The sequence below is a fragment of the Ranitomeya imitator genome, chromosome 1, assembly GCF_032444005.1.
Source record: "Ranitomeya imitator isolate aRanImi1 chromosome 1, aRanImi1.pri, whole genome shotgun sequence".
NCBI classification, from domain to species: domain Eukaryota; kingdom Metazoa; phylum Chordata; class Amphibia; order Anura; family Dendrobatidae; genus Ranitomeya; species Ranitomeya imitator.
In genome coordinates this window covers 450693111-450711748 of record NC_091282.1, presented here as the reverse complement: position 1 = coordinate 450711748, position 18638 = coordinate 450693111, and positions in this window count along the sequence as shown.

Genomic DNA, 18638 nt, shown 5'->3' with positions numbered 1-18638 from the left:
GGGCGAACTCAGCCAAAGGCAAAAAGGACACCCAGTCATCCTGATCGGCAGAAACAAAGCATCTCAGATATGTTTCCAAGGTCTGATTGGTTCGTTCGGTCTGGCCATTAGTCTGAGGATGGAAAGCCGAGGAAAAAGACAAGTCAATGCCCATCCTACCACAAAAGGCTCGCCAAAACCTTGAAACAAACTGGGAACCTCTGTCAGAAATGATATTCTCTGGAATGCCATGTAAACGAACCACATGCTGGAAGAACAATGGCACCAAATCAGAGGAGGAAGGCAATTTAGACAAGGGTACCAGATGGACCATCTTAGAAAAGCGATCACAGACCACCCAAATGACTGACATCTTTTGAGAAACGGGAAGATCAGAAATAAAATCCATAGAGATATGTGTCCAAGGCCTCTTCGGGACCGGCAAGGGCAAAAGCAACCCACTGGCACGAGAACAGCAGGGCTTAGCCCGAGCACAAATCCCACAGGACTGCACAAAAACACGCACATCCCGCGACAGAGACGGCCACCAAAAGGATCTAGCCACCAACTCTCTGGTACCAAAGATTCCAGGATGACCAGCCAACACCGAACAATGAACCTCAGAGATAACTTTATTGGTCCACCTATCAGGGACAAACAGTCTCTCCGCTGGACAACGATCAGGTTTATTAGCCTGAAATTTTTGCAGCACCCGCCGCAAATCAGGGGAGATGGCAGACACAATTACTCCTTCCTTGAGGATACCCGCAGGCTCAGACAAACCCGGAGAGTCGGGCACAAAACTCCTAGACAGAGCATCCGCCTTCACATTTTTAGAGCCCAGAAGGTACGAAATCACACAGTCAAAACGGGCAAAAAACAGCGACCAACGAGCCTGTCTAGGATTCAACCGCTTAGCAGACTCAAGATAAGTCAAGTTCTTATGATCAGTCAATACCACCACGCGATGCTTAGCTCCTTCAAGCCAATGATGCCACTCCTCGAATGCCCACTTCATGGCCAGCAACTCTCGGTTGCCCACATCATAATTTCACTCAGCAGGCGAAAACTTCCTGGAAAAAAAAGCGCATGGTTTCATCACTGAGCAATCAGAACCGCTCTGCGACAAAACAGCCCCTGCTCCAATCTCAGAAGCATCAACCTCGACCTGGAACGGAAGAGAAACATCTGGTTCACACAACACAGGGGCAGAAGAAAAACGACGCTTCAAGTCTTGAAAAGCTTCCACAGCAGCAGAAGACCAATTGACCAAATCAGCACCCTTCTTGGTCAAATCGGTCAATGGTTTGGCAATACTAGAAAAATTGCAGATGAAGCGACGATAAAAATTAGCAAAGCCCAGGAACTTTTGCAGACTTTTCAGAGATGTCGGCTGAGTCCAATCATGGATGGCTTGGACCTTAACAGGATCCATCTCGATAGTAGAAGGGGAAAAGATGAACCCCAAAAATGAAACCTTCTGCACACCAAAGAGACACTTTGATCCCTTCACAAACAAAGAATTAGCACGCAGGACCTGAAAAACTGTTCTGACCTGCTTCACATGAGACTCACAATCTTCCGAGAAGATCAAAATGTCATCCAAGTACACAATCAGGAATTTATCCAGGTACTCTCGGAAGATGTCATGCATTAAGGACTGAAACACTGATGGAGCATTGGCAAGTCCGAATGGCATCACTAGATACTCAAAATGACCCTCGGGCGTATTAAATGCAGTTTTCCATTCATCTCCTCGCCTGATTCGCACCAGATTATACGCACCACGAAGATCTATCTTGGTGAACCAACTAGCCCCCTTAATCCGAGCAAACAAATCAGATAACAATGGCAAGGGGTACTGAAATTTAACAGTGATCTTATTTAGAAGGCGGTAATCTATACAAGGTCTCAGCGAACCATCCTTCTTGGCTACAAAAAAGAACCCTGCTCCTAATGGTGACGATGACGGGCGAATATGCCCCTTCTCCAGGGATTCCTTCACATAACTGCGCATAGCGGCGTGCTCAGGCACGGATAAATTAAGCAGTCGACCTTTTGGGAATTTACTACCAGGAATCAAATTGATAGGACAATCACAATCCCTATGCGGAGGTAGGGCATCGGACTTGGGCTCATCAAATACATCCCGGTAATCAGACAAGAACTCTGGAACCTCAGAAGGGGTGGATGACGAAATTGACAGAAATGGAACATCACCATGTACCCCCTGACAACCCCAGCTGGACACCGACATGGATTTCCAATCTAATACTGGATTATGGGCTTGTAGCCATGGCAACCCCAACACGACCACATCATGCAGATTATGCAACACCAGAAAGCGAATAACCTCCTGATGTGCAGGAGCCATGCACATGGTCAGCTGGGTCCAGTATTGAGGCTTATTCTTGGCCAAAGGCGTGGCATCAATTCCTCTCAATGGAATAGGACACTGCAAGGGCTCTAAGAGAAACCCACAACGCTTAGCATACTCCAAGTCCATCAAATTCAGGGCAGCGCCTGAATCCACAAATGCCATGACAGAATACGATGACAAAGAGCAGATCAAGGTAACGGACAGAAGAAATTTTGACTGTACTGTACCAATGGTGGCAGACCTAGCGAACCGCTTAGTGCGCTTAGGACAATCAGAGATAGCATGAGTGGAATCACCACAGTAGAAACACAGCCCATTCAGACGTCTGTGTTCTTGCCGTTTAACTCTGGTCAAAGTCCTATCGCACTGCATAGGCTCAGGTTTAAGCTCAGGTAATACCACCAAATGGTGCACAGATTTACGCTCACGCAATAGTCGACCGATCTGAATGGCCAAAGACATAGACTCATTCAAACAAACAGGCATAGGAAATCCCACCATGACATCCTTAAGGGCTTCAGAGAGACCCTTTCTGAACATAGCTGCCAGCGCAGATTCATTCCATTGAGTGAGCACGGACCACTTTCTAAATTTCTGACAATATACCTCTATCTCATCCTGACCCTGACAAAGAGCCAGCAAATTTTTCTCTGCCTGATCCACTGAATTGGGTTCATCATACAGCAATCCGAGCGCCAGGAAAAACGCATCGATATTACTCAATGCAGGATCTCCTGGCGCAAGAGAAAATGCCCAGTCCTGAGGGTCGCCGCGCAAAAAAGAAATAACAATCAAAACCTGTTGAACTGGATCACCAGAGGAGCGAGGTTTCAAGGCCAGAAATAATTTACAATTATTTTTGAAACTCAGAAACTTAGTTCTATCTCCAAAAAACAAATCAGGAATAGGAATTCTTGGTTCCAACATAGCTTTCTGATCAATAGTGTCTTGAATCTTTTGTACTCTTGCCGAGAGCTGATCCACAAATGAAGACAGACTTCTAATGTCCATCGCTACACCTGTGTACTGAACCACCCAAATGTCTAGGGGAAAAAAAAGGCAAAACACAGTGCAAAGAAAAAAAAATGGTCTCAGAACTTCTTTTTTCCCTCTATTGAGAATCATTAGTACTTTTGGCTTCCTGTACTGTTATGAAAGGCAATTCAGTACCACAATGGACATAGCGGTCAGAGCACATACAGTGACCTGACAATAACCCAAAATCATAGAACGAGCTCTGAGACGTGGGAACTCTGCAGACCGCAATCCCTAATCCTATCCAAACAACACTAGAGGCAGCCATGGATTGCGCCTAACTCTGCCTATGCAACTCGGCACAGCCTGAGAAACTAACTAGCCTGAAGATGGAAAATAAGCCTACCTTGCCTCAGAGAAATACCCCAAAGGAAAAGGCAGCCCCCCACATATAATGACTGTGAGTTAAGATGAAAAGACAAACGTAGAGATGAAATAGATTCCGCAAAGTGAGGCCCGACTTTCTTAACAGATCGAGGATAGAAAAGGTAACTTTGCGGTCTACACAAAACCCTAAAGAAAACCACGCAAAGGGGGCAAAAAGACCCTCCGTACCGAACTAACGGCACGGAGGTACACCCTTTGCGTCCCAGAGCTTCCAGCAACAAATTAGACAAGCTGGACAGAAAAAATAGCAAACAAATAGCAAAGAAGAACTTAGCTATGCAGAGCAGCAGGCCACAGGAATGATCCAGGGAAAAGCAAGTCCAACACTGGAACATTGACAGGAAGCCAGGATCAAAGCATTAGGTGGAGTTAAGTAGAGAAGCACCTAACGACCTCACCAGATCACCTGAGGGAGGAAACTCAGAAGCCGCAGTACCACTTCCCTCCACCAACAGAAGCTAACAGAGAGAATCAGCCGAAGTACCACTTGTGACCACAGGAGGGAGCTCTGCCACAGAATTCACAACAATGCCCCATATAATGCTGCATGCAGTTCTTTATGGCCCCATAAGATGCCCCATACTAAATTTGCTCCATATAATGCTCCATGCAGTTCTTTATGGCCCCATAAGATGCCCCATATAATGCTACATTCAGATCTTTATGGCCCCATAGATGCCCCATATAATGCTCCATGCAGTTCTTTATGGCCCCATAGATGCCCCATATAATGCTCCATGCACTTCTGTGTTATGGCTGGCAATCAGGCAACACAGCGTGCAGTAATCAGCGCACATACAGAGATCTGGCAATAACCCAAAACAATAGGACGAGCTCTGAGACGTGGAATCTCTGTAGACTGCAGTACCTGATCTATCCTCACACAACTGGAAGCAGCAGTGGATTGCGCCTATCCACTACCTATGCAACTCGGCACTGCCTGAGGAGCTGACTAGCCTGAAGATAGAAATACAAGCCTGACTTACCTCAGAGAAATACCCCAAAGGAATAGGCAGCCCCCACATATAATGACTGTTAGCAAGATGAAAAGACAAACGTAGGAATGAAATAGATTCAGCAAAGTGAGGCCCGATATTCTAGACAGAGCGAGGATAGCAAAGAGAACTATGCAGTCTACAAAAAACCCTAAAACGAAAACCACGCAAAGGGGCAAAAAGACCCACCGTGCCGAACTAACAGCACGGCGGTGCACCCCTTTGCTTCTCAGAGCTTCCAGCAAAAGATAATAACAAGCTGGACAGAAAAAACAGAAAACAAACTAGAAGCACTTATCTAGCAGAGCAGCAGGCCCAAGGAAAGATGCAGTAGCTCAGATCCAACACTGGAACATTGACAAGGAGCAAGGAAGACAGACTCAGGTGGAGCTAAATAGCAAGGCAGCCAACGAGCTCACCAAAACACCTGAGGGAGGAAGCCCAGAGACTGCAATACCACTTGTGACCACAGAAGTGAACTCAGCCACAGAATTCACAACAGTACCCCCCCCTTGAGGAGGGGTCACCGAACCCTCACCAGAACCCCCAGGCCGACCAGGATGAGCCACATGAAAGGCACGAACAAGATCTGGGGCATGGACATCAGAGGCAAAAACCCAGGAATTATCTTCCTGAGCATAACCCTTCCATTTGACCAGATACTGGAGTTTCCGTCTAGAGACACGAGAATCCAAAATCTTCTCCACAATATACTCCAATTCCCCCTCCACCAAAACAGGGGCAGGAGGCTCCACAGATGGAACCATAGGTGCCACGTATCTCCTCAACAACGACCTATGGAATACATTATGTATGGAAAAGGAGTCTGGGAGGGTCAGACGAAAAGACACCGGATTGAGAATCTCAGAAATCCTATACGGACCAATAAAACGAGGTTTAAATTTAGGAGAGGAAACCTTCATAGGTATATGACGAGAAGATAACCAAACCAGATCCCCCACACGAAGTCGGGGTCCCACACGGCGTCTGCGATTAGCGAAAAGCTGAGCCTTCTCCTGGGACAAGGTCAAATTGTCCACTACCTGAGTCCAGATCTGCTGCAACCTGTCCACCACATTATCCACACCAGGACAGTCCGAAGACTCAACCTGTCCTGAAGAGAAACGAGGATGGAACCCAGAATTGCAGAAAAATGGAGAGACCAAGGTAGCCGAGCTGGCCCGATTATTAAGGGCGAACTCAGCCAACGGCAAAAATGACACCCAATCATCCTGGTCAGCGGAAACAAAACATCTCAGATATGTTTCCAAGGTCTGATTGGTTCGTTCGGTCTGGCCATTAGTCTGAGGATGGAAGGCCGAGGAAAAAGATAGGTCAATGCCCATCCTACCACAAAAGGCTCGCCAGAACCTCGAGACAAACTGGGAACCTCTGTCAGAAACAATATTCTCAGGAATGCCATGTAAACGAACCACATGCTGGAAGAACAAAGGCACCAAATCAGAGGAGGAAGGCAATTTAACCAAGGGCACCAGATGGACCATTTTAGAAAAGCGATCACAGACCACCCAAATGACAGACATCTTTTGAGAAACGGGAAGGTCAGAAATGAAATCCATCGAAATATGTGTCCAAGGCCTCTTCGGGACCGGCAAGGGCAAAAGCAACCCACTGGCACGTGAACAGCAGGGCTTAGCCCTAGCACAAATTCCACAGGACTGCACAAAAGCACGCACATCCCGTGACAGAGATGGCCACTAGAAGGATCTAGCAACCAACTCCCTGGTACCAAAGATTCCTGGATGACCGGCCAGCACCGAACAATGAAGTTCAGAGATAACTTTACTAGTCCACCTATCAGGGACGAACAGTTTCTCGGCCGGACAACGATCAGGTTTATTAGCCTGAAATTTCTGCAACACTCTCCGCAAATCAGGGGAGATGGCAGACACAATGACTCCTTCCTTGAGGATACTCGCCGGCTCAGATAACCCCGGAGAGTCGGGCACAAAACTCCTAGACAGAGCATCCGCCTTCACATTTTTAGAGCCCGGAAGGTATGAAATCACAAAATCAAAACGAGCAAAAAACAACGACCAACGGGCCTGTCTAGGATTCAAGCGCTTGGCAGACTCAAGATAAGTAAGGTTCTTATGATCAGTCAAAACCACCACGCGATGCTTAGCACCCTCAAGCCAATGACGCCACTCCTCGAATGCCCACTTCATGGCCAGCAACTCTCGGTTGCCCACATCATAATTACGCTCAGCAGCAGAAAATTTCCTGGAAAAGAAAGCACATGGTTTGAACACTGAGCAACCAGAACCTCTCTGTGACAAAACCGCCCCTGCACCAATCTCAGAAGCATCAACCTCGACCTGGAACGGAAGAGAAACATCAGGTTGACACAACACAGGGGCACAGCAAAAACGACGCTTCAACTCCTGAAAAGCTTCCACGGCAGCAGAAGACCAATTAACCAAATCAGCACCCTTCTTGGTCAAATCGGTCAATGGTCTGGCAATGCTAGAAAAATTACAGATGAAGCGACGATAAAAATTAGCAAAGCCCAGGAATTTCTGCAAACTTTTTAGAGATGTCGGCTGAGTCCAATCCTGGATGGCCTGAACCTTAACCGGATCCATCTCGATAGTAGAAGGGGAAAAGATGAACCCCAAAAATGAAACTTTCTGCACACCGAAGAGACACTTTGATCCCTTCACGAACAAGGAATTAGCACGCAGTACCTGGAAAACCATTCTGACTTGCTTCACATGAGACTCCCAATCATCTGAGAAGATCAAAATGTCATCCAAGTAAACAATCAAGAATTTATCCAGATACTCACGGAAAATGTCATGCATAAAAGACTGAAAAACAGATGGAGCATTGGCAAGTCCGAACGGCATCACCAGATACTCAAAATGACCCTCGGGCGTATTAAATGCCGTTTTCCATTCATCTCCCTGCCTGATTCTCACCAGATTATACGCACCACGAAGATCAATCTTAGTAAACCAACTAGCCCCCTTAATCCGAGCAAACAAGTCAGAAATCAATGGCAAGGGATACTGAAACTTAACAGTGATCTTATTAAGAAGGCGGTAATCAATACACGGTCTTAGCGAACCATCCTTCTTGGCTACAAAAAAGAACCCTGCTCCCAATGGTGACGACGATGGGCGAATATGTCCCTTCTCCAGGGACTCCTTCACATAACTGCGCATAGCGGTGTGTTCAGGTATGGACAAATTAAATAAACGACCCTTAGGGAATTTACTACCAGGAATCAAATCGATAGCACAATCACAATTCCTATGCGGAGGTAGGGCATCAGACTTGGACTCTTCAAATACATCCTGAAAGTCCGACAAGAACTCTGGGATGTCAGAAGGAATGGATGACGAAATAGACAAAAATGGAACATCACCATGTACTCCCTGACAACCCCAGCTGGTTACCGACATAGAGTTCCAATCCAATACTGGATTATGGGTTTGTAGCCATGGCAACCCCAACACGACCACATCATGCAAATTATGCAGTACCAAAAAGCGAATAACTTCCTGATGTGCAGGAGCCATGCACATGGTCAGCTGGGCCCAGTACTGAGGCTTATTCTTGGCCAGAGGTGTAGCATCAATTCCTCTCAACGGAATAGGACACCGCAAAGGCTCCAAGAAAAATCCACAACGTTTAGCATAATCCAAATCCATCAGATTCAGGGCAGCGCCTGAATCCACAAACGCCATGACAGAATATGATGACAAAGAGCACATTAAGGTAATGGACAAAAGGAATTTGGACTGTACAGTACCAATAACGGCAGAGCTATCGAACCGCCTAGTGCGTTTAGGACAATTAGAAATAGCATGAGTAGAATCACCACAATAGAAACACAGTCTGTTCAGACGTCTGTGTTCGTGCCGTTCTACTTTAGTCATAGTCCTGTCGCACTGCATAGGCTCAGGTTTACTCTCAGACAATACCGCCAGATGGTGCACAGATTTACGCTCGCGCAAGCGACGACCGATCTGAATGGCCAAGGACATAGACTCATTCAAACCAGCAGGCATAAGGAAATCCCACCATTACATCCTTAAGAGCTTCAGAGAGACCCTTTCTGAACAAAGCCGCTAGTGCAGATTCATTCCACAGAGTGAGTACTGACCATTTTCTAAATTTCTGACAATATACTTCTACATCATCCTGACCCTGGCATAAAGCCAGCAGATTTTTCTCAGCTTGATCCACTGAATTAGGCTCATCGTAAAGCAATCCCAGCGCCTGGAAAAATGCATCAACATTACTCAATGCAGAATCTCCTGGTGCAAGAGAAAACGCCCAGTCCTGTGGGTCGCCGCGCAAAAAAGAAATAATAATCAAAACCTGTTGAATAGGATTACCAGAAGAATGAGGTTTCAAGGCCAAAAATAGCTTACAATTATTTCTGAAGCTCAGGAACTTCGTTCTGTCACCAAAAAACAAATCAGGAATCGGAATTCTTGGTTCTAGCATCGATTTCTGATCAATAGTATCTTGAATCTTTTGTACATTTACAACGAGATTATCCATTGAGGAGCACAGAGCCTGAATATCCATGTCCACAGCTGTGTCCTGAAGCACTCTAATGTCTAGGGGAAAAAAAAGACTGAAGACAGAGCTAAGAAAAAAAAATGATGTCAGGATTTCTTTTTTCCCTCTATTGGAAATCATTGAATGGCTCCTTGTACTGTTATGGCTGGCAATCAGGCAACACAGCGTGCAGTAATCAGCGCACATACAGAGATCTGGCAATAACCCAAAACAATAGGACGAGCTCTGAGACGTGGAATCTCTGTAGACTGCAGTACCTGATCTATCCTCACACAACTGGAAGCAGCAGTGGATTGCGCCTATCCACTACCTATGCAACTCGGCACTGCCTGAGGAGCTGACTAGCCTGAAGATAGAAATACAAGCCTGACTTACCTCAGAGAAATACCCCAAAGGAATAGGCAGCCCCCACATATAATGACTGCAAAAGATAATAACAAGCTGGACAGAAAAAACAGAAAACAAACTAGAAGCACTTATCTAGCAGAGCAGCAGGCCCAAGGAAAGATGCAGTAGCTCAGATCCAACACTGGAACATTGACAAGGAGCAAGGAAGACAGACTCAGGTGGAGCTAAATAGCAAGGCAGCCAACGAGCTCACCAAAACACCTGAGGGAGGAAGCCCAGAGACTGCAATACCACTTGTGACCACAGAAGTGAACTCAGCCACAGAATTCACAACACTTATGGCCCCATAGATGCCCCATATAATGCTCCATGCAGTTATGGCCCCATATAATGCTCCATGCAGTTATGGCCCCATAGATGCCCCATATAATGCTCCATGTAGTTATGGCCCCATAGATGCCCCATATAATGCTCCATGCAGTTATGGCCCCATATAATGCTCCATGCAGTTATGGCCCCATAGATGCCCCATATAATGCTCCATGCAGTTATGGCCCCATATAATGCTCCATGCAGTTATGGCCCCATAGATGCCCCATAGACGCTCCATGCAGTTATGGCCCCATAGATGCCCCATATAATGCTCCATGCAGTTATGGCCCCATATAATGCTCCATGCAGTTATGGCCCCATAGATGCCCCATATAATGCTCCATGCAGTTATGGCCCCATATAATGCTCCATGCAGTTATGTGTTATGATCAGGCGGCCTTGGAACAACATGAAAAAAACTTTGCTGGAGTAGTGGTAACTATACAGACCGCTAACCCTGAACTTATCACAGACACCAGATGTAGCCGTGGGGTGTGCCTATCCAGACCTAGACACCTCGACACAGCCGGAGGACTAATTATCCCTAAAGATGGAAAATAGGAAAACTGACTTGCCTCAGAGTAGACTCCCAAAGTACAGGCAGCCCCCCACAACTAATGACGGTGAGTAGGAGAGGAAAAGACACACGCAGGCGGAAAACAGATTTTGCAAAGGAGGCCACTTCTACCTAGATAGGGAAGTATAGTACAGGATACTGAGCGGTCAGCACAAAATCTACAAAATATCCACAGCAGAAAAATACAAAAACTCCACCACCTAACTAAAGGTGTGGAGAGTATATCTGCAACTCCAGCGAATCCAACCAGACTGAGAAAACAACAGGACAGTCGAAGCTGGAACAAAATAGAAACTAAGAACAGCACAAAAAAATAGACACACAGCCAGTGAGCCTAAGAAAAATAATCAGACACTTATCTTTAGCTGAAATGGCAGCAGGCAGGAGAGGCCAGGCAGAGAACCATTACTGGCAATAGAACATTGACAACTGGCAGGGACTAATGAGTCCTGCAAAGCTAAATACCCCAGTCAGCTTTGCAATTAGCAGATACACCTGTCCAATCCTGCAGTCCAGGTCCAACTGTATTACCATCTACAACCACCGGAGGGAGCCGAAAAGCAGAATTCACAACAGTACCCCCCCCCCTTGAGGAGGGGTCACCGAACCCTCACCAGAGCCCCCAGGCCCATCAGGATGAGCCCGATGAAAGGTACGAACCAAATCAGCGGCATGGACATCAGAGGCAGAAACCCAAGAATTATCCTCCTGGCCATAACCCTTCCATTTGACAAGGTACTGAAGCTTCCGCCTCGAAAAACGAAAATCCAAAATCTTCTCAACAACATATTCCAACTCCCCATCGACCAACACAGGGGCCGGAGGATCAACAGAAGGAACAACGGGCTCCACATATTTCCGCAACAAAGATCTATGGAAGACATTATGAATAGCAAAAGAGGCCGGAAGCGCCAGGCGAAAGGACACCGGATTAATAATCTCAGAAATCCTATAAGGACCAATAAACCGAGGCTTAAACTTAGGGGAAGAAACCTTCATAGGAACATGACGGGAAGATAACCAAACCAGATCCCCAATCCGAAGCCGGGAAACAACACACCGACGACGGTTAGCAAAACGTTGAGCCTCCTCCTGAGACAGCACCAAATTGTCCACCACATGAGCCCAAATCTGCTGCAACCTGTCGACCACAGAATCCACACCAGGAAGGTCAGAAGGCTCAACCTGCCCAGAAGAAAAACAAGGATGAAAACCAAAATTACAAAAAAAGGCCAAACCAAAGTAGCCGAACTAGCCCGATTATTAAGGGCAAACTCGGCCAATGGCAAAAAAGCCACCCAATCATCCTGATCAGCAGACACAAAGCATCTCAAATAGGTCTCCAAGGTCTGATTAGTTCCCTCAGTCTGGCCATTTGTCTGAGGATGAAATGCAGAAGAAAAAGACAAATCAATGCTCAGCTTGGCACAAAAGGCCCGCCAAAACCTAGAAACAAACTGGGAACCTCTGTCGGACACAATATTCTCCGGAATACCATGCAAACGGACCACATGCTGAAAAAACAACGGATCCAAATCAGAAGAAGAAGGCAATTTAGGCAAAGGCACCAAATGAACCATCTTAGAGAATCGGTCACAAACAACCCAGATAACCGACATCCTTTGGGAAACAGGAAGATCGGAAATAAAATCCATAGAAATATGCATCCAGGGCCTCTCAGGAACCGGCAAAGGCAAAAGCAACCCACTAGCACGGGAGCAACAAGGCTTGGCCCGCGCACAAGTCCCACAGGACTGCACAAAAGACCGCACATCACGCGACAAAGAAGGCCACCAAAAGGACCTACCAACCAAGTCTCTGGTACCAAAAATACCAGGATGACCAGCCAACACAGAACAATGAACCTCAGAAATCACTCTACTAGTCCATCTGTCAGGAACAAACAGTTTCCCCACAGGACAACGGTCAGGTTTGTCAGCCTGAAATTTCTGAAGAACCCGTCGTAAATCAGGAGAAATGGCAGAAAGGACCACCCCTTCCTTCAAAATACCGACTGGTTCCAAGACCTCAGAAAAATCTGGCAAAAAACTCCTAGAGAGGTCATCAGCCTTAACATTCTTAGTACCAGGAAGGTACGAGACCACAAAATCAAAACGAGAAAAAAACAAGGACCATCGAGCCTGTCTAGGATTCAACCGTTTGGCAGACTCGAGGTAAATCAAATTCTTATGGTCGGTCAAGACCACAATACAGTGCTTAGCTCCCTCAAGCCAATGTCGCCACTCCTCAAACGCCCACTTCATAGCCAACAACTCCCGATTGCCGACGTCATAAATTTACGGGAAAAGAAGGCACACGGTTTCATCAAGGAACCAACAGGATCCCTCTGAGACAAAACGGCCCCTGCCCCAATCTCAGAAGCGTCAACCTCAACCTGAAATGGAAGAGAAACATCCGGCTAGCGCAACACTGGAGCAGAAGAAAAACGACGTTTAAGTTCTTGAAAGGCAGAGACAGCCGCAGAGGGCCAATTCGCCACATCAGCGCCCTTCTTAGTCAAATCAGTCAAGGGTTTAACCACGCTGGAAAAATTAGCAATAAAACGGGGATAAAAATTAGCGAAACCCAAAAATTTCTGAAGGCTCTTCACGGATGTGGGCTGAATCCAATCATGAATGGCCTGAACCTTAACCGGATCCATCTCTATAGATGAGGGAGAAAAAATGAAGCCCAAAAAGGAAACCTTCTGCACCCCAGAAAGACACTTAGACCCTTTCACAAACAAGGCATTGTCATGAAGGATCTGAAATACCATCCTGACCTGCTGCACATGAGACTCCCAATCATCGGAAAAAATCAAAATATCGTCCAAATATATGATCAAGAATTTATCAAGATAACTTCGGAAGATGTCATGCATGAAGGACTGAAAAACAGATGGAGCATTAGAGAGTCCGAATGGCATCACAAGGTATTCAAAATGGCCTTCGGGCGTGTTAAATGCAGGTTTCCATTCATCACCCTGCTTAATACGAACAAGATTATAAGCCCCCCGAAGGTCAATCTTAGTAAACCAACTAGCTCCCTTAATCCTAGCAAACAAATCAGAAAGCAAAGGCAAGGGGTATTGAAACTTGACCGTGATCTTATTTAAGAGGCGATAATCAATACAGGGTCTCAAAGAACCATCTTTTAGCAACAAAAAAGAACCCCGCTCCCAACGGTGAAGAAGATGGACGAATATGCCCCTTCTCCAAAGACTCCTTAATATAACTCTGCATGGCGGTATGTTCAGGTACAGAAAGGTTGAAAAGTCGACCCTTAGGAAACTTACAGCCTGGAATCAAATCAATAGCACAATCACAGTCCCTATGCGGTGGAAGGAAACTGGACTTAGGCTCATCGAATACATCCTGAAAATCAGACAAAAACTCTGGAATTTCATAAGAGGGAGAAGGGGCGATTGACATCAGAGGAACATCATTATGAACCCCCTGACAACCCCAACTAGTCACAGACATGGACTTCCAATCCAAAACAGGATTATGTACCTGCAACCACGGGAAACCCAGCACGACAGCATCATGCAAATTATGCAACACCAGAAATCGACAATCTTCCTGGTGGGCTGGCGCCATGCGCATGGTCACCTGTATCCAAAACTGGGGCTTATTTTTAGCCAAGGGTGTAGCATCAATGCCCCTTAAAGGAATAGGATTCTGCAAAGGCTGCTGTTGTGAATTCTGTTGACAAACTCCCTCCTGTGGTCGTGAATGGTACTTCGGCGAGTTCTGTCCATGGACTCCCTCTGGTGGCTGTGAGTGGTGCTGCTGCTTCTGAGGTTCCTTCCACAGGTGACGTGATTTATCCTTTGGTTGGCTGCTCTATTTAACTCCACTCAGATCGTTACTCCATGCCAGCTGTCAATGTTCCTGCATTTGTTCAGTTCGCTCTTGGATCTTTCTGGTGACCTGTCTACTCCAGCAGAAGCTAAGTTCCTGCCAGTTATTATTTATTCATTGTTGCCTTGTCCAACTGGATATCATGATTTTGCCTTACTAGCTGGAAGCTCTGGGATGCAGAGTGGCATCTCCGCACCGTTAGTCCTGCGTGGTCTTTTGTAGTTTTTTGTGCTGACCGCAAAGATACCTTTCTTATCCTCTGTCTGTTTAGTAAGTCGGGCCTCCCTTTGCTGAAACCTGTTTCATTTCTGCGTTTGTGACTTTCATCTTTACTCACAGTCAATATATGTGGGGGGCTGCCTTTTCCTTTGGGGAATTTCTCTGAGGCAAGGTAGGCTTTATTTTCTATCTCTAGGGCTAGCTAGCTCTTAGGCTGTGAAGAGGCGTCTAGGGAGTGTCAGGAACGCTCCACGGCTATTTCTAGTTGATGTGATAGGATTAGGGGTTGCGGTCAGCAGAGCTCCCACATCCCAGAGCTTGTCCTGTGTCAGTTTAACTATCAGGTCGTCCCGGGTGCTCCTAACCACCAGGTCCATAACAGTACAGCTGGCCCAAAGTATTAATGCATCTCAATAGAGGAATAAGAGAAGTTCTGAGACCATTTTTTTTTCTTTGCACTGTGTTTTGTCTTTCTTTTCCCCTAAACCTTTGGGTGGTTCAGGACACAGGTGTAGATATGGACATTCAAGGTCTGTCCTCTTGTGTGGATCATCTCACTGCAAGGGTACAAAACATTCAAGATTTTGTGGTTCAGAATCCGATGTTAGAGCCTAGAATTCCTATTCCTGATTTATTTTCTGGGGATAGATCTAAGTTCTTGAATTTCAAAAATAATTGTAAACTGTTTCTAGCTTTGAAACCCCGCTCCTCTGGTGACCCCGTTCAACAAGTAAAAATCATTATTTCTTTGTTGCGTGGTGACCCTCAAGACTGGGCATTTTCCCTTGCGCCAGGAGATCCTGCATTGCGTGATGTTGATGCGTTTTTTCTGGCGCTTGGATTGCTTTATGATGAACCAAATTCAGTGGATCAGGCAGAGAAAATCTTGCTGGCTTTGTGTCAGGGTCAGGATGAAGCGGAGGTGTGCTGTCAGAAGTTTAGAAAGTGGTCTGTGCTTACTCAGTGGAATGAGTGTGCCCTGGCGGCAATTTTCAGAAAGGGTCTTTCTGAAGCCCTTAAGGATGTCATGGTGGGATTTCCCACGCCTGCTGGTCTGAATGAGTCTATGTCTTTGGCCATTCAGATCGATTGGCGCTTGCATGAGCGCAAAGCTGTGCACCATTTGGCGGTATTCTCTGAGCATAGGCCTGAGCCTATGCAGTGTGATAGGACTTTGACCAGAGCTGAACGGCAAGAACACAGACGTCGGAATGGGCTGTGTTTTAACTGTGGTGAATCCACTCATGCTATCTCCGATTGTCCTAAGCGCACTAAGCGGTTCGCTAGGTCTGCCACCATTGGTACGGTACAGTCTAAATTTCTTTTGTCCGTTACTCTGATTTGCTCTCTGTCGTCCTATTCTGTTATGGCATTTGTGGATTCAGGCGCTGCCCTGAATTTGATGGACTTGGAGTTTGCCAGGCGCTGTGGTTTTTTCTTGGAGCACTTGCAGTATCCTATTCCATTGAGAGGAATTGATGCTACGCCTTTGGCCAAGAATAAGCCTCAGTACTGGACTCAATTGACCATGTGCATGGCTCCTGCACATCAGGAGGATATTCGCTTTTTGGTGTTGCATAATCTGCATGATGTGGTCGTTTTGGGGTTGCCATGGCTACAGGTCCATAATCCAGTGTTGGATTGGAGATCTATGTCTGTGTCCGGCTGGGGTTGTCAGGGGGTACATGGTGATGTTCCATTGTTGTCAATTTCGCCTTCCACTCCTTCTGAGGTCCCTGAGTTTTTATCAGATTACCGGGATGTATTTGAGGAGCCCAAATCCGGTGCCCTACCTCCTCATAGGGATTGCGATTGTGCTATTAATTTGATTCCTGGTAGTAAGTTTCCTAAGGGCCGACTGTTTAATTTATCTGTGCCAGAGCACGCCGCTATGCGGAGTTATATAAAGGAATCCTTGGAGAAGGGTCATATTCGCCCGTCGTCGTCACCATTGGGAGCAGGGTTCTTTTTTGTGGCCAAGAAGGATGGCTCTTTGAGACCTTGTATTGATTACCGCCTTCTCAATAAGATTAGAGTCAAATTTCAGTATCCTTTGCAGCTGCTGTCTGATTTGTTTGCTTGGATTAAGGGGGCTAGTTGGTTCACCAAGATAGATCTTCGAGGGGCGTATAATCTTGTGCGAATTAAACAGGGCGATGAATGGAAAACAGCATTTAATACGCCCGAGGGCCATTTTGAGTACCTGGTTATGCCATTCGGGCAAAACCACATGGAAAAAACACAACAAAACACACCAAAAATGCACCAAACATGCCTTTTTGCCGCAGATTCTTTCCTGCCAAGAAATCAAGTTTTGCTGCAGAAAAAAGCAGCAAAAATGCCCAGTGTGAATATGCCCTTAGGATTCACAAGTTTGCAGTGTGTCATATTATGTGTTAATAACTTTGAAATGCTGCTACATATCCCAGTGATTTGGTGTTTTCTGCAACACATTGCACTTTACGTTAGTTGTATACTTAGATCGATACTATTTGCAATTATCCTACCATGGACAACATCTGCAAAGAGCTTGTATGTTCTCCCCGTGTTTGCGTGGGTTTCCTCCGGGTTCTCCGGATTCCTCCCACACTCCAAAAGACATACTGATAGGGAATATAGATTGTGAGCCCCATTGGGGACAACGTTGATAATGTGTGTAAAGTGCTGCGGAATATGTTAGTGCTATATAAAAATAAAGATTATTATAATTACTAGACTGTGGCACGATTCTAACGCATCGGGTATTCTAGAATATGCATGTCCCCGTAGTATATGGACAATGATGATTCCAGAATTCGCGGCAGACTGTGTCCATCGCTGATTGGTCGAGGCAACCTTTATGACATCATCGTCGCCATGGCAACCATTATGACATCTACGTCGATACTGTGCCCGTCGCTGAATCAGAAACGTGGGATTTCTACGTCCTTTATGACATCATTGTCGCTGTGCCCGTTGCTGATTGGTCGAGGCCGCCAGGCCTTGACCAATCAGAGACGAGGGATGTCTACGTCCTTTATGACATCGTCGCTGTGCCAGTCGCTGATTGGTCGAGGCCGCTAGGCCTCGACCAATCAGAGACGCGGGACTTCCAGGACAGACAGACAGACAGACGGAAAAACCCTTAGGCAATTATATATATAGATTATTGTTATTAAAATATCTGAAATTTGACAAGCTTTGAAAAATTTGCAGTTTTTGAACTTTTATTTATTATGCCATTAAACACATAGTAATAACATGCAATATAATTAATAAATAACATTTACCACATGTCTACTTTGATAGGAAGGAGCTCTATTTGACTTGGAGTGCAAATACAGGATGCCATGTTGTATTTGCAGAGCTCCCGAAATGCCAAAATAGCAGAAATCTTCTTATAAATGACCACTTTTAGAAAACGTCTCCACTTAGGCTTCTTTCACGCTTCCGTCGGTCGTCCAGCGTCAGAGTGGAGTGAACTGACTTATCGACGGACGTTGCAAAAATAGTTGAAAACGTGTGCAACGCATCCAGTGTTATGACGGATGCGTTGCATGAATCCCGGGCTGAATTTTCAGGTATAAATGTCCGGGGAGGAAGGAGAGAGAGAGACTTTTCCCCGGGTTTTGAATTTGCTTCCTGGCATGCTCTGATGGAACAACTGCATCAGTCACTGGATTCCTGCACTTCACAGTGTGCGCTTGATCCAGTGTCCATATGCTCCCATTCTGTGCAACAACGTATGCCACAGGAGGCGTCGGGGAATGTTTTTCCACTACAGACAAAAAAACATTTCTTTGAACGTTTTTTCCAAACGACGGTCTGTCAAATTCCGCAGAGTCCAGTGCACGACGGACGAAACGTGTGGCCATCCATCACGCGATACGTCGCTAATAGAAGTCAGTGAGAAAATGCAGGATCCTGCAAATTTTTTTGCAGGATCT